The 17,500-nt window shown below is 39.3% G+C and overlaps 1 long non-coding RNA gene across 13 annotated transcripts in view; it reads right to left on the bottom strand.

Annotated features, from left to right (window-relative positions):
• LOC138822891 (uncharacterized) overlaps nucleotides 1-17,470 on the bottom strand; it is a 52,829-nt gene extending 35,359 nt beyond the window's left edge. For 2 of the 13 annotated variants that reach the window (XR_011370661.1, XR_011370652.1), the window contains exons 1-3: nucleotides 15,871-16,900; nucleotides 10,115-10,310; nucleotides 8,719-8,811 (exon numbers count right to left, since the gene is read on the bottom strand). This is a non-coding gene — a long non-coding RNA (uncharacterized lncRNA). Of the gene's footprint in view, nucleotides 1-426; nucleotides 562-8,718; nucleotides 8,812-10,114; nucleotides 10,311-15,870; nucleotides 16,905-17,375 lie in introns of those variants that run through there. The other 11 variants (XR_011370653.1, XR_011370655.1, XR_011370649.1 and 8 more) reach the window with 8 other exon arrangements.
• Nucleotides 17,471-17,500: the final 30 nt, after the last annotated feature.

Below are 17,500 nucleotides of genomic sequence, written 5' to 3'. Positions count from 1 at the left end.
ATAAAGTACTACCCTTCATTCTTGAACAGCAAATCAAATTCACTAAGGATCAGGAGCTGCATAGAAAAAAAAAAGAAGCTAAACAAAATTTGATGCTAGACAGCAGCACCTAAGGAGCCAAATGCATTTCCAAAAGTGGTTTCAACAGTAACCTAATAAGTAATCTTGATAGCCCTCAGGATTTTGTACTGCACTGACAGAGGCGACTGCAGAAAGAAAAGAGCTGACTGTTTGTCTAAGCATTAGACAAACCCATAAAAAAAAATCCAGCCCATAAAAAATGCCTTAATTTTATAATGCATTGATAATTCTTTACAAGAAAACACACTAACGGAGTCCCAAGGTAACAAAGGGAAAAATTCAAATTAAAAAAAAAAAGCCACAAACAACAGAAAACAGCAATTAAACCAGTAAAGGTAACAGTACCTGAGACAGTGCAGAATTCCAGTTCATCAAACCCTTAGTCATTTTAAATACAGGACTCCGTTCTGCTATTACATCCATTGTCTTCTACCCAATGAATTCTAAGGCATCTAAACCCCCGCTAATAATGTCCTTTCCCTAGAAAGCAACATCAATGTCAGTACTACAATACTGGGAAAATACATTTGCATGTATTGTGGGGGGTTTGTGGCAGTCCAGGGACTTAAAACTCAGGGCCTAGGTGATGTCTATGAGCTTTTTTCCTCAAGGATAGTACTCTACCACTTGTGCAACAACTCCACTTCCTGCTTTGTTTGCTGGTTCACTAGAGAGAAGAGTCTTGCAGATTTTCCTGCTTGGGCTGTCTTTGAACCACAACCCCAGATCTCAACTTCCAGAAGAGCTAGGTTTACAAGCATGAACCACCAGTGCCCAACCATTTATGTTTCAATTCATTAAGAGTGACTTACAATACTAAGTACTGGGAAGAATGTGGAACAGCAAGGGAAATAATTACACACTGCATGTGGAAACATAGTAGATTCTCCTCTTTGGAAAACTGCTGGCCAGTATCTACTATGCTACATATGTACAGTGGTTCATCAGAAGACACCTTAATGGTACAGTGCTTGCCTAGCATGCATGAATCCCTGAGAACAATTCCTCAGTACAACAGGAAATAGCACTGTGACTCAAGTGGTAGAGTGATAGCCTTGAGCAAAAGAAGCTCAGGGACAGTGCCTGGGCCCTGAGTTCAAGCCCCAGTATTGGCCAAAAAAAGACATAAACAAAAATATTCAGAGCAGCAGTATTTGTGATAGCTATAACATGGAAACTATTTTAGTGCTTAACAACTGTGGGATCAATAAAATATGACATAGTGACAAAATGGAATACCACATCCAAAATACAACATGGTCAAATGATACAAAAATGTTGTGGAAGAAGCTAGATACAAAATGTACTATAAGTATGTAAAGTATAAAAGCAAACAAAATTATTCTAAGATAAATGTCAGGACTATAGTTATCTTCCTAGAAGGGGCATACTATCTCTTAAAGATTCTGAACAAGTTCACATTATGAAAATTCACTGTTTTAATTTTCAGTATGAAAATTAAGAAAAAAATATAAAGCATAAAGCTAAAGTATAACTAAATATTGTAGTGCATGCCTATAATGCCAATACTCCAGATACTAAGGTATGAGTATTGTGAGTCTGAGGCGAGCCTAAGCTACATTCATATCCATTCATGGATGCTCAGGCTACACAGTGAAAAGAATAAAAAGAGAATCCAAACACACAGTGTATGCCTGTAATCACAGCTCCTTACAAAGTAGAGGCAGAATTGTAGTCCAAAGCCAGCACAAGCAAAACCGATGATCAAATCCAAAAACAAACTATCTATTTCTGCTTTCTAGTTGCCATGGTATGATTGATTCTGCTTTGCCATGCCCTCCCTGACATTTGGAAATGACATCTCTGAGAACATAGATCAAAATAAGTAACTACTCCCTCTAGATAGATAGATAGATAGATAGATAGATAGATAGATAGATAGATAGATAGATAGATAGATAGATAGATAGATAGATAGATAGATAGATAGATAGATAGATAGATAGATAGATAAGATCGATAGATAGATAGATAGATAGATAGATAGATAGATAGATAGATAGATAGATAGATAGATAGATAGATAGATAGATAGATAGATAGATTAGATCGATAGATAGACACATAGATAGGTAGATAGATAGAGGCATGCAGAAGAAAGGATTAAGGATGTGGCTGAAGTGGTACTTCATATTGCCAAAAGAAAAAAAGAAAGGTTAAAATAGCCAGGCAATGGTGGTCCACTGACTTGTGCCTGCAATATTAGCTTCTCAGCTACTCTGAAGACTGAGAGCTGAAGATCACATTCAAAGCCACCCAGGCAGGAAAGTCCATGAGATTCTTATTTCCAAATTACTTCTCAAAAAAATTAGGAAATAGTGCTGCTAGCCTTAAGTACAGAAAGGGTCAGGGACAACACTCAAGTCCTGAATTCAAGCCCCAGGACTGGCAAAAGAAAAAAAAAGTATTGATCTGCACATAGTAAACATTTTTCTAAACAAGGGGAAACTATAGTCAGAAACAGATCAATGGATGGCAAATGCTGTAAACAGACAGAAAGGTGTGGCTACAAACTGGCATGAAGGAACTCCCTCAGATAATGAAAATATTCTTATATCTCAGTGAGCCATACAAATACAGAAAATATTCTGTATCTGTGCATCACAATATACTGTGATTATACAGTATAAACATAACCATTATTTCTCAACACAAAGTCATATTGCAGAAAAAAGTTTTACTGTATGAAAATTATAGCTCAACTTTGTCCTAAAAGACTATGCTGATTCTTAGTATGGGAATCAATATACATTACAAAGATGAGTATGTTTCAAGAATAATTAGTTCTGTTTGCCTTTAAAAATCTTATACTAGATCAACTAGTACACCAAGTAATTTAACTATATTATATCAAACACTCTATTATGGAGAGAACTTTTGCTTTCAAGTTCTACACTTGCCTTCCTATACAGCAACTAGAAAACCAGACAAAATAGAAGAAAGAACTATTTTTAGATACTACACAAAAGACAAAAAAAAAAACCACTTTGGTCCAGGAGAAAAGAGAAACAAAGTCAGCCCCACAGCTGGGCTTTCTGCCTAGAGAAAAGTTCCAAACCCCAACACACAGAGGAGAACCTACAGACAACAGAACACTCACAGGCAATGTAAGTCAGGGATAAAGTCTGGCATCAAGGAAGGCTGAAGCAGCTACTACTTTAAAGTCAAAAAACTTCAGAGGATGCAGCTATATAAGTAAAATGTTCCAAGAATCTACAGATGTGTTGATTTGTCTTTATCTGAGTAATGCACTGTTCAAACACTAGGTAACATCACACAGTTGGGAGAAGAAGTAGCATAAGTAGTAAGCAACACAATCCCCATAGCTCAAGCTATGCTGAAACATCTGGTTTTTTAAACAACCAAAGTGAACAGATTTCACTGAAAACCTGAGGAATAAGAGTGAATGCAGAGGAATCAGGGCGCAGCAGTAAAGATAAACTAGTCCTTAAGACTGAAGGCTAAAAGACATACAATAGAAGAAACAAAGCTTCTTCAACTACTGGTGTTGGGAAAAGTGGGCGGCCACATGCAGAAGACTAAAAGTGGACCCCAGCCTACCACCATGCACCAACATCAACTCAAAATGGATTAAAGATCTTAACATTAAACCTGAATCTCTGAAACTACTGCAGGACAGAGTAGGAGAGACACTTGAACTTATAGGCACAGGAAGAAACTTCCTGAACAGAGTCCCAGAGTCACAACAAATTGGGAGAGTGACTCGACAAATGGAACTACATTCAAATAAAAAGCTTCTGCACAGCTAAAGCTATCGCAACCAAGCTAAAAAGACAACCAACTAATTGGGAAAACTATTTACCAGCAATATATCAAACAAGGGGTTAATATCAAGTATATACAGGGAACTCAAGAAACTAATCCCAGGGGAAGGGGAAAAACAAGTCGTTTAAATGAGGATACAGGTGGGCCCATTGCAACAATGAGAAGTACAACTTGTTATGTAAAAATGAACTTTACAACTTTGGGGGTGGCGGGGAGGATTAGGTGAGGGGGCCAGAGGGAGGATGGAAAGGGATGGGAAGGGGAAACAAAGGAGAAGGCTACAATGCTTGATAAGAAATGTACTCATTATCTTGCCCATGTAATTGTAACCCCTCTGTACAGTATTTTCACAATAAAAAATAAATTAACAAAAAGAAACTAATCCCTCCCAAACCTAACAAACCAATTACTAAATGGGCAAGTGAACTAAAGAGAGACTTCTCAGATGAAGAGATAAAAATGGCAAAGAAACACATGAGGGAATGTTCACCGTCCCTGGTTGTGAAGGAAATGCAAATAATGACAACCCTGAGATACCACCTTACCCCAGTCAGAATGTCCCACATCCACAAGTCAGGCAATGACAAATGCTAGAGGCGATGCGGAGAAAGAGGAACCCTATTACACTGCTAGTGGGAATGTACACTTATGCAACCACTTTGGAAAGCAATCTGGAGGGTCCTCAGAAAGCTAAATATTGACCTCCATTATGACCCAGTCATACCACTTCTAGGCATCTATCCTGAACAACAGGAACCAGTATAAAAGACAGATGCACCTCCAGTTTATTGCAGCACTGTTCACAATAGCTAGGATATGGAAACAACTCAGATGTCCCACCACAGATGAATGGATCCAAAAATTGTGGTATCTATACACAATGGAATATTATGTAGCCATTAGAAATGACAAACTAATGACATTTGCAGGGAAATGGATGGAGCTAGAAGAAAGCATGTTGAGTGAGGTAAGCCTAAAGCAAAGAGACAAAATGGTATATGGTCTCCCTGATAAGCGGATGTTAAATCCAAAATGTTAGGTGATACAACAAAATTAACAAGACTTAAGAAACAAAGAACTTCATCTGGTCAAACCACTACTAAATAACTCCATGCTGCTGATCACATGTATGGTATATATGTGTACACCAGAGGGGAACCAGGAAGATGACACAGAACTAGAGGGAATCAGGGGAAAACATACAACAGCAGGACCCATCATCTGCACAGGACATTGACCAAAATGAACTAAGCAACTTAATGACAGCTATGGGAGGGAGGGAACAAATGGGAAAGAGGGAACAGCTGATGCTATGCAAAACAAAAGAAATGTACATACCACCCAATGTCGAAGAAATAACTGTATCACAAAGTTCATAGAACTCATAAATGTTATAGACCATAATAGACAATTTGCTCCAGGAAAGTTAGAATGTGTTTGTGACTTTAACAGCATCACTATCCCACAATACTGTGAAATTCGGGAAATTATGTAATCAATCACAATAAAAAAATAAAAAATTAAAAAAAGATTGAAGGCCACACTAGACTCCCTCTAAACAAGCCTAACAGAGAAGGAAATGGTGACACTGTCCAAAAAGAAATGTACTCATAGCAAGGCACCAGTGGCTCACACCTGTAATCCTAGCTACTCAGGAAGCTGAGATCCGAGGATTGTGCTTCAATGCCAGTCTGTGAGACTCTTATCTCCAATAAACCATCAGAAAACTAGAAGTGGCATTGTGGCTCAAGTAGTAGAGCACTAACTAGCCTTGAGCTCTAGAGGTGAGAGGCAGCGCCCAGGCCCAGAGTTCATGTCCATGACTGATAAAAAAGAAATGTATTCTTTACCCAACTTCTATAACTGTAACCAGTATCTTTTAATAACAGTTAAAAAGTTTTTAAGTATCAATCTGAATTGGGAAAGCAGGACAGGGTGACTGTTGACTCATGCCTATGGTCCTAGCTACTCTGGGCTGAGATCTAAAGATCACAATGGAAAGCCACCAGGGCAGAAGAGTCTGTGAGACTTTCATCTCCATTTATTTATCCCGCAAAAACCAGAGGCAGGGTTCAAATGCCAGCTGTGGAGGAGGGAGACAAGGTAGACTGTGAAGACAGAATTCAAGCTCCAGTGCCAGAACATACACATTAAAAAAGAAAGAGGCCGGGCACTGGTAGCTCACAACCATAATCCTAGCTACTCAGCCTTGAGCAAAAAGGTCAGGAACAGCGCCCAGGCCCTGACTTCCAGCTCCAGGAACACTAAACACACACACACACACACACACACACACACACACACACACACACACACACACACAGAAAGCAGAAGACAACATCCTTAAAGGAACATGACAAAATTGCAAAAAAGATGACCAAGTGATTTCATTGGTATGTTTTATCTCAAACTTCTAAAAAAAACCCATCGCCAGTATACTTTCCTTCACAGTGAAATTAATGCTTAGAAATTTTAGAAAATGAGAAAGACGTTAGGATAAAAAAGCCACCCATTCTATTCTGGTACACTTAATATTCAACTAAAATCTAAGTCCATAAAACTTCCACTGAGTAGTGGGAGTTCTCTACTCATGAGACACAAGTAAACACAACCTAAATTCTGTTCTCCCTGCTAGTCTTCAAAGGTATAAAAAAGGTGTATTCTCCCTATCACCTTTCCTTAGATTTTCATATTCATGATCCATTAACTCTCTAACTTTTTAATACATTAATACTAGCCACTCTTGCCAGGGTTCTCCATAAGTTTTATTCCCCTTCTAAAATATGGCTGGCTCTGAATGACAAATATCCTTCAAGTCTTATAAAATCACTGCTGTTTACTATCCAAACATACTTCTAACTCCTGTTTTCCTTGCCCACTAAAAGCAATTCCTGACAAAAATTTCTGAAAATGCCAACACTTTAATCTTCCAACATCTCAAAGCATCAGAGTTAGACATTAAACCATTCTAGCTGCTGGGAGCATGAGGAGAAATGAAACTTCCTGTCTCTGTAACTCCTGAATTTGAGCTTATCTGTTTGAGAATACCATACCTGCACTCACAGCATGATCTGACAACAATTACAAAATTATAAAGAACCCAACAAATAAAAGTGAAGATACCAGGACCCTACATTCACCAAAATAACATGCAATACTCTATTTGTAGAGTTCTTCAGGGAGAAAAATAAACTCATTTTTAAACACATAGTGTGTTAGTCACAGACAAAGTAGACTCACTTATGCAAGCATCATTAAGGACAGTGCCTCATATATGGAGTAATTTGCCATGTCCGATGAAGTTATCTCTCCATTCTACTGACCCATGCACTATGGACCTGAAAGTAGGTCAATCCAGTTCTCTCTTAGGTATTCACAAGTAGTGATAGTGGAACCTATTAGTATCTGATAGGTGTATGCCAAGACGCAATATAACTCTGAAGATGGAGAAAGACAGGTAGAATAAATCTGCTTCTAGAAAAAAAATGATAGAGATGAGTAAAGAGTATTAAATGAGAAACAATAAGGGCTATGAGAGATGAAGAAAACAGACTGGTCTTCAAAACTTTTCCATATGGATTAGAAGTGCAGGTTTCCTTTTGATCATTACAAACTTTCAAGAATAAACCTTGGCACAGGCCAAATTTTTCTTAAAAGAGACCCAGAAACACAACAAAGCAAAGAAAGATTGGACAAATAGGATTGCATGAAATTGCAGAGCTTCTTGCATGGCAAAGGACATAGTTAGCAAGATCAATAGAAAGCCCACCGATTGGGAGAAGTACTTCACTAGCCATACAACAGATAAGGGTCTCATATCTAAAACATACCTGGAACTCAAAAAATCAAATCCTCCAACAACAAATCCTCAAAGAAACAACTGCCCAATAAATAAGTGGGCTAAAGACTTAAAGAGAAACTTCTCTGAAGAGGAAATAAGAATGGCCAATAGACACATGAAGAAATGCTCAACCACCGTAGCCATGAAAAAAAAAGGCAAATCAAAACAACATTGAGATACTACCTCACCCCAGTTAGAATGGCTAGAATAAAGAACTCTAATAACAACAGATGCTGGAGGGGATCCATGTGCAGAACCCTACTGCATTGTTAGTGGGAGTGTAAACTTGTTCAACCACTTTGGAAAGTAGTATAGAGGTTCCTCAAAAGACTACATAGAGCTCCCCTATGACCCAGCAATCCTATTTTTGGGCATATACTCAAATAATCACAAACAAGACCATCCTAAAGCTACCAGCACAACTATGTTTACTGCAGCATTATTTACCATAGCTAAGATATGGAACCAACTCAGACGCCCCTCAGTAGATCAAGAAAATGCAAAAAAAAAAAAAAAAAAAAAAAAAGAAAGAAAAAAGTCTAGAATGTACCTCAGCTCAATGGCAAAACACTTGCCTAGCTAGTGCAACATCCTGGGTTCAATTCCCAGTTATCAGAAAACAAAAGGCAGAAAAACAATCAAGCAAACAAAAAACAAAAGGCAAAAAATAGCCCTAAATGAACAAAAATACTTTTTGGTCGTGACAGATTTAAATTCACCTAGTCTTGGTTGCCAAACAAAGTGCTAAGCAATTCTTATATTCAACATATATAACAAGATAATTTTAATATGTAGCAGTCCTTGAAATTACTTCAGATGCAGAGTAGAGGGATATGAGCAGTTATAAGACACAGATCTCTAACTGGCAGCTGGATTCACAAGACAACACACCACACCTGTAGAATATCCCCATGTCCTTAGTATCAAAAATGCACAAGCTAGCTACTGAATCCAAAGTATCCTAGGACTTAATGTTTCCATATACAGACCTCCAGCATGTTTGACTTCGGCTGAAATCTCACTGGGACTAGGGATCCCAAGGGAAGTCTCTGCCTTTTCAATGATATTTGAAGTATCTTGTCCTAGAGAAAAATCAAAATGTGTTGCTCTTTATTACCAAACTAAACAACCTAAATTTCAAAAATGTAATATCAAAGTCCATGCATCTAAAATCATGATAGCTATAAGACAGTTTATTTTTAACAATTAGGGTTATTAGTCCTTGGAAATATCTCCTTAGTATAACATTTTTTATACAAAAACTCTGATACATCATCACTAAAGAACAGACATTTATAGCAATTCCTAGACTTCATTCTAATAAGAAAATGCTACCAATTCTACTTGCGATGTCTATCATCTATCTCATGATCACTTGTCTTCAAACAATTAAATCCCTTGAACAAATGTAGAAGGAGATTTATTAACAAAGTCCCTTGTAACAATATAAACACACACAGTAATGAAATGACTGATGATCTTACACACAGTGGCTACTGTAGCTGAGCCTGAGGAGAGCAATGAGTTGCCCCAGCTGCTCCAATATCCCCATCTGGCCTGGGATATATCTTTGGAAAGTTTCCTACTGTCCCAGTAAATGAGCGGGGGAGGGAAGACACAAGAAAGTATGAAAAAGTATAATATACATAAGTTATCTAATTATTAGCCAAAGTATGGGGAACCAAATAATATTTGCTTAATGCACTGCTTGACTGACAGACACTTGCATGTTTTCATCATGTAGGCACCATGCAGCAAAGGTAATCACTGCTGATGGCATTTATAGAACTGAAAAACTATTATTTATGGTTGTAAAAACAAGTAAAGAAGTTCAATCCTAAATTAGCATTGAGCTTGAGTCTGTTAACCCCAACTTCTTTTTCCTTGTACCAGGGCCTCACACGTTTGTTTTGCTTGCTCATGACTGGCATTCTACCACTTGAGCCATACCTCTAGTGTAGCATTTTGCTGGAATTTAGTTGGAAATTGAATCTGCATTTCATCTGGACCTAAGCATCCTCAGGAGCTAGGATTACAGGTCTGAGCCAGGGGTACCAGGTTAACCCCAATATTTTTAAATCCCAATATTTTATAGAGATTCTAGCTGGGCACCAGAGGCTCACACCTGTTTTCCTAGCTACTCAGGAGGCTGAGTATCTGAGATCTGAAGATCAGAGTTCAAAGCCAGCCCAGGCAGGAAAGTCCATGAGACTCTTATCTCCAATAAACCATTAGAAAAACCGAAAGTGGTGCTGTGTTTCAAGTGGTAGAGTGCTCACCTTAAGCTGAAGAGCACAGGGACAGCGCCCAAGCCCAGAGCTCAAAGCCCCATGACCCACAAAAAAAAAAAAAATAGAGATTCTAGTCAGTGGCTGTCTGTAATACCTGAAAAGGGAGAACTTCTGAAGTCTCAGGGTCCCTGGAAGACCCAACATCTGGTCTTTTCAACTGGGCACTACAGCTTCCATTAACTTTCTTGATTGGCATGTTGGTCAACAGATTCATTACTCTTCACAGACTCAGAATTCTCCACTGACTCCCAGTTTCCATCTTCAGTTATCACTGGAGACTCAAGGATCATCTTTATCAGAAAGCCCAAGGGAAAAACGTGATTGAGGTCAGCTTTTTTAGTATACATTATTTGTCTAAATCTTTTGACACTTTCACAGAGTCACAGGCAGAAACATTAGTAAATTAATACAGACAAGATCCCACAGATCTTCCCCCAGGTTCTCCTAGTAACAGCTTCCATAACTGAAGCATAATTCATTGTGGCAGAATCCACCAATCTTCAGATTTCAACAGATTTCAACTGAACCTTTTTCACTTCAAGAAATATAGATGAAATTACATAGCATGCCACTTGTTAAGAATTTTTTACACAGCATTTAAGTCCCTCCAGACCCACTTTTATTGTATTAAGACTTTTTTTTATTGTTTCTGAATAGTCCTTGGTATAAATGTACTTTGGGACTATCACAGAAATAAGATGATTCAGAAACCTTATGTATAGGTGTTTATGGGAACCAAAGCTTTCTCTTGAGCTACTCAGTTTAGTTTTAAATGTTACTGTTAGGCTGGACATGTGCCTTAGCAGTAGAAAGCTTGCCTAGCATGCATGAAGCCCTGAGTTTGATTCCTCAGTACCACATGCACGGAAACTGGCACTGTGGGTCAAGTGGTAGAGCGCTAGCCTTGAGCAAAAAAGCTCAAGGATAGTGCCATGGCACTGAGCTCAATCCACAGGACTGTCCCAAAACAAGGTATTGCTCTATTCTTTTCCCATGTAAACTATCACTTCATTTTCCAAGTGGCAATGTAAGAATAATCAAGTTCCCCTGAATTCTGATCAACCTTGTGTTGTCACTATTTTGATTGAACCATTCAGATAGGTGTGTACTGGTACCTCACTGAGCATTTTAAATTGCATTCCTCTAACGGTTGGGACCAACGCATCCTTTTATATGCTTATTTGCTGAGTATATATTCTTTAGTGAAACATTTATTTGTATCTTTTGGTCATTATCCAATCATTCTGGTTTGGCTTTTATCATTATGTACTACAGAGACTTGAGAACACTGTTTATTGGAGATTTAATTCCTCTACTATATGGCTTGCAAATATTTCATGCTACTTTATAGTTTATTTTTTTCCTGTCTTCCTAGAGTCTTTCCCTGAGCAAGTTTTTCATTGTGAGGAGGTTCATTATCTATTTCCCCTTTTACTGACTATCCTTTAAAATCTTTAGTAATCACTTCCTACTAAAACTCTTCCAGAGATTTAATCTATCCAAAAACATTTCTGTCAGAACAGTTTTTTAGGGTTTTGTTTCCTATTTGTAGTGGTGGCCCTAGGGAATAAAAGATGTCCCTAATCCTTTTGCTTTTGTTTTTTAGATAGGGTTTCCCAAATTTGTCTAGGCAAGCCTCAGACCATGAATTTCTTACCTCTGCCTCTCAAGTACCTGAGATTACAGGCATACACTACCATGCTTGCTATCTCTGAAACACTAACTTTTTGTTTGGTCTGCTCTTAAACCTTAATCCTCCTATCTCCTTCTCTGGAGTGTCTAGGATTATAAATATAAAACACTATTCTGGGCCTTTTGCTATTATTAAAAATATTCATCATAAATATACCAAAATTCTGTTAGTATTGGAACATTTGATGTGACAAAAGAGATGACGATTGACTTATATTTTATATTTACTTTTTTTTTTTTTTACAGTGCTAGCGATAGAACTTAGGACCCCACACATACCAGGGAAGAGCTCCACCATTTGGCTATATCCATTGAATTCCTAGTTTAACATTTTTTTGCCAGTCCTGGAACTGGAACTCAAGGCCTAGGCACTGTCCTGGAGCTTTTTTTGCTCAAGGCTCGCACTCTAACCCTTGAGAGACAGCCTCACTTCTGGATTTTTCTGTGTATGTGGTATTGAGGAACTGAACAATGGGCTTTCATGTATGGTAGGCAAGCACTATCACTAAACCACATTCCCTGCACCTCAGATCAACTTTTAAGCAGCAATTCAATTACCCAATCTAATTCCTTCCAGAAGAAGAGGAGAATCAAATAGCATGAGAGAATAAATGTATTTCCTCCCCTTTCCTTTACCCTCTTCTCTTGTGCTCTCTCTCTTTCTCTTTCACCCTCCTTCACCCATACACACAGGTATGTATAAACCTATTTTATAGAGAGATGGACTACATGTAGGAAAGAGCCATTATGTGTTTCAAACAGATTTTATAAACATATTAACAACTAAGGCAGAAAGACCAGCACACTACTATAATTAAGATACATACCAAAAATGCTAACAGAAAGGAAAAGACCCATTTGAATCAGGAGACATGATTCATACACAAAGAACCAAACACATGTCTAGAGCTTGGAGTGTCAAATCTAGCCTAGAGATGTTTTTAATTTATCTATAATAGTGCCTAAACTTTTAAATGAGTTCCATGTTTAAAAACCAGTCTTCATACAAAAGTGCAAGTGTCCAATTTCCCTTGAAAACTGAAAGATCTAGCAACAAAGGTTCTATAGTCACTGTTTAATGACTACTTCATGCCAAATAGCTACTGGTCCTTTTAGGCAATGCTCCTGCACCTCAAAATTGGCACTCGAATTCAATTCACTAATTTATGTTAACCTGATTAGCCCCATAGTTATCTGCAAATGCCTGCCATGAGACGTACATCAGACTGTGACAGGTGAAAATGCCAGAGAGAGTGTTCAAAGGTATAAAAACAATCCATGAGAAAGCTAAAAGGTATACATGATACTAGTTGCCTGGAGCCATTAAAATACCGGGGAGAAAAAGAATCACGAGGCATGAAATCAGAAGGCAACTTTAAGATACCTTGGAGTTAAGCTGTATGAATACGTGTGTGTGTGTGTGTGTGTGTGTGTGTATGTGTTGTATACTATGTGTAATGCATGCATTATATGTAATACATACAAAATATATCATTGTAGAAATGTAATTCATTTAACTTCATATGAGATTAGGACATACTCTGAAACAGGAAACAATGGTAATCTCTACACTTTGGTCATCACCATCTAAATTTGAATCTACATGAGTAAAAATCATTTAGAGGGGCTGGCAAGGTGGCTCAGAGGTACAGTACTTGCCTTGCATGCATGAGGCCCTGGGTTCAATTCCTCAGTACCACGTAAGCAGAAAAAGCCGGAAGTGGCACTGTGGTTCAAGTGGTAGAGTGCTAGCCCTACGCTGAAGACTTGAGGGACAGCACCCAAGCCCAGAGTTCAGGCCCCAGAACCGACCAAAAAAGAAAATAAAAGATCATCTAGAATGTGTTAGGATGGAAGACAAAGAGTTTATATTGTTTATACTGTTAGTATTATTAGTAGAAGGAATGTAGATACTCTACTCTCTGCAAACATAAATAAATAACAGGTAGATGAAAGTAAAATTGCATTATTTAATGGTTTCCTAAGTTTTCTGGGTATTTTATGATGAATTGGAAAAGAGAAATATGCCAGTAAATTAAAAAAAATAAGCCAAAGGGATTCATATTTTTAAGGAACCAAAATGCATATGCTTTGTGTCTCTCATTCCTACCATCAGGCTGCCTTTTCCCTCCTTTACCCTTCTCAGCAATCAAGGCTTACCAGCACCTTGCTCCTGCCAACCTCAACTTAGAGAGTACCTTGCACCCAGCCAGCACATAGCCACTGCAGATGCCTACAAAATGTGCTCCCAATGCCTGGGAAATACTTCCCCCTGTGGGGTGGGTCTGGCCAGGTATACTTCTGGGTCTGGGTTCTTCTTTGTTCTGAAGTGGCTGGGCTCTGGTTCATTGAGTTTGGGCACCAACCGGGTGGTTTAAAGTTTGGCTGACCATAGTCACTGGAGTGATGTCAGCTGGGAAAAGGAGACTGGGATTGTACATCTGCATTTGTGTTTTTGAAGATCTGACCCTCCAACAGGTACTGAGTGCTAAGTACCCTCCCAACTATCCCGAGGTCAGGGATTACCCAAGCCACTGACTTGGCAAGGCCCAAATGGGCAGAACAGGGCTGTCCAGGCCAGTAGCAAAGTGTTTGCAAGGACGTTTAGTTATATGAATTGGGCAGGAGAAGGTGAGGGAGGACTAACTAGCAAATGCAAAGGCCTTAACAAATTTTAGTAATCCAAGAAAAGAAAAAGAAAAAAATGCTGCAAAAAAACGGGTCAAGGGGATTGTAATGTGGCTTAGTGGTAGAGTGCTTGCCTGGCATGCATGAAGCCCTGGGTTTGATCCCTCAGTACCACATACACAGAAAAAGCCAGAAGTGATGCTGTGGCTCAGATGGTAGAGCACTAACCTTGAGCAAAAGAAGCACAGGGACAGTGCCCAGACACTGAGTTTAAGCCCTAGGACTGGCACAAAAAAATGAGGGGGAGGAGGTTTGCAAAAAGATAAATAAGAGGAGGCCTGGGACTTGAACACCATGGCTCGTCCAGCTTATGAGATGGGATAAAGTTGTTGTTCTCTCTCTCTCTCTCTCTCTCTCTCTCTCTCTCTCTCTCTCTCTCTCTCTCTCTCTCTCTCTCTCTCTCTCTCTCTCTCTCTCTCTCTCTCTCTGTGGTTAATTGGAGATGAATCTCAGATTTTCTAGCCCAAGCTCATCTCGAACTATGATCCCAAAACATTAGACTCCTGAGTAGCTAGGATTACAGGCATTAGCCACCTATGCCCAGCTCAGGATAGTTTTAACTCTTAATATGGAACTTAATGGGAAAAGGCAGTAGGTTTCTAAGCAGACGAGTAAGATGCTTTGATTTGTGGTTTTTAAGATGAGCCCCCCTTCCCTCATTAAAAAAGATGCATCTCATTATTTATCCTTCAGTAGTGTAAATGTGTGAAGTCTGGAGTTGTGGAGCTAGAAAGGTATAAGTTTATAAATATAAGGAAAATGGAACTTTTCGGAGGTAAAGAGATTGGATTTTTTTTTTTTTTGGCAGTCTTGGGGCTTGAACTCTGGGCCTGGGCATTGTCCCTGAGCAAATCAGCTCAAGGCTAGCACTCTACCATTTGAGCTACAGCGCCACTTGCGGTTTTCTGGTGGTTTATTGGAGATAAGAGTTTCACTTTCACAGGTTTTCCTGCCAGGGCTGGCTTTGAACCCTGATTCTTGGATCTCAGCTTCTTGAGTAGCTAGGATTACAGGCGTGAGCCACCGGCACCTGGAGAGAATTGGATTATGTAAAAATCCAAACATGTGGCTGGGTATCAAACACAGTGGTTAGATGTCTTGCCTAGCATGTGCTAGGAGAGAAAGAGAGCAGAGAGAAAGAAGAAAAAAAGAACAAGGAAAAGAGAGACAGGAGAGAAAAAAAGAGAATCTATGTTTTCTACTGCTTCAGTGGTTTCAGTAGAGCCATCATTCTAAATAAACCTTCCCCAGAAATTTTGTTTACTTTTTTGTTTTTGTTTCTGTCCGGTAATGAAATTGAACCCAGGCTGGTTATTTAGAGATAAGTCTTCGATTTGTCTGCCTGGATTGGCTTCAAATCCGGATCCTCAGACTCAATTTCCTTAGGTAGTTATAATCGTAGGCTTGAGCCACTCTAGCTCTGGCCTCTTAACCTTCTGTTTTATCTAGTAGCTGCTAATTTCCTCTTACCTCATTTCTGGGGCTTGAACCCAGGGCCTGGGCATTGCTCTTGAGCTTTTTTGTTCTAGCCTAGGGCCTAGCCACTTGAACCACAGCTCCACTTCCAGATTCTTTTTGGTGTTTCACTGAAGATGAGTGTCACAGGTGAAAAGCTATTTAAAGAGAACTGTAAAACCAATGTAGTTAAACAATTGTGTCAGAACAGGAGCTCAAAGGATCATACTTTGAAGAAAAGGTGCTGGATTCATGGACAGAGACTACGACTTTCACCTTCCTTAGATTTAACATAGTAGCAGATACACAGAGACACTAAATAAATGCTGCTTGATACCAGTTCCATTTTGTGTTGCTTATATTAAACCTAACTCACTTTGTGAATGTCAGTTTGGAAGGAAACTATCTTGCAGAAAAGCTTATAGGCAAATCTCTAACATCAGGCTAGGTTCTCAAACAGAACTTGAGGATGAAGCACAGGCACTTCACAAGCTGGGCCATTTAGAGATGAGGCAGAAGATCTTGCTGGAATACCAACCTGGCCCATGTCCATCTCAAACCATCTGTTTCCTAAGCTGAACCTGCACAGAGATACCCTTTGAAGAAAATCTCTTTGCAATTGAACTATAGACTCAGATTATTTGCCAATTACCATGTAAGAAACAGTGGCCTCATCCTGAAAAATACTGACAAGGATCACCTTAAGTAGATGGCCAAAGATACACCCAGGCAATGAGACATCAGAAATTGATATGACATAACTGAGCTTTCTCATTCAGTTATAAAATTAGGCATAAACAAACAAATAAACCAAGATATGCCTAGCTGGGTTCCAGTGGCTCACCCATGGAATTCTAGCCAATAAAGAGGCTCAGATCTGATGATGTTGGTCCAAAGCCAGCCCAGAGAGAAAAGTCTGTGACATTCATATCTCCAGTGAACACCAGAAAACTAGAAGTGGGTGCTGTGGCTCCAAGTGGTAGAGTGATAGCCTAGAACTAGCTCAAGGAGAGCACCCAGGCCCTGAGTTCAAGCCCCAGGACCAGCCAAAAAAAAAAAAAAAAAACACCCACCCAAGTCACACTGGGAGGCTTCCCACAGGATCAGTAGCTGCCCTTTTCAAAAGTGTCAAGCTCATACTAAAGAAAAGACAGTGGAAATGTCACAGACTGGAGGAGGCAGAGGAGGTCTGACAGATCAAGGGAAAGCAGGATCCTGGATGGATCCTGAGTGGGAGAGCCAGTTCTGAGGCTTGAACTCAAGAACTGGGCACCGGCTCTTAGCTGTTTCGCTCAAGGCTGGCACTCTACCACTTGAGCCACCGCTTTACTTCAGGCTTTTTGATGGTTTGTTGGAGAGAAGAGACTCACAGACTTTCCTGCCCAAGCTAGCTTTGAAACTTAATCCTAAAATCTCAGCCTGCTGATGAGTTAGGATTACAAGCATGATCCAACAGCGCCAGCTATATTTTCTGTTTTATCGTGCAATAAAAATAAAAAGATTGTTTTCAAAATACATACTTGGGAGGGAACAAGCTCTGCTTGTACTGTTGACTCTAGCCGTTTTTGTCTTATGCTACAGCTGCAGGGCAGGCCACATGGGCAGGATGTAGTTCAGGCACAGGCTCAGCCTGCCTAGAACAAGG

The sequence above is a fragment of the Dipodomys merriami genome, unplaced genomic scaffold, assembly GCF_024711535.1.
Source record: "Dipodomys merriami isolate MVZ:Mamm:240054 unplaced genomic scaffold, mDipMer1.0.p SCAF_1161, whole genome shotgun sequence".
NCBI lineage: Eukaryota > Metazoa > Chordata > Mammalia > Rodentia > Heteromyidae > Dipodomys > Dipodomys merriami.
This window is presented reverse-complemented; position numbering and strand designations above follow the sequence as displayed.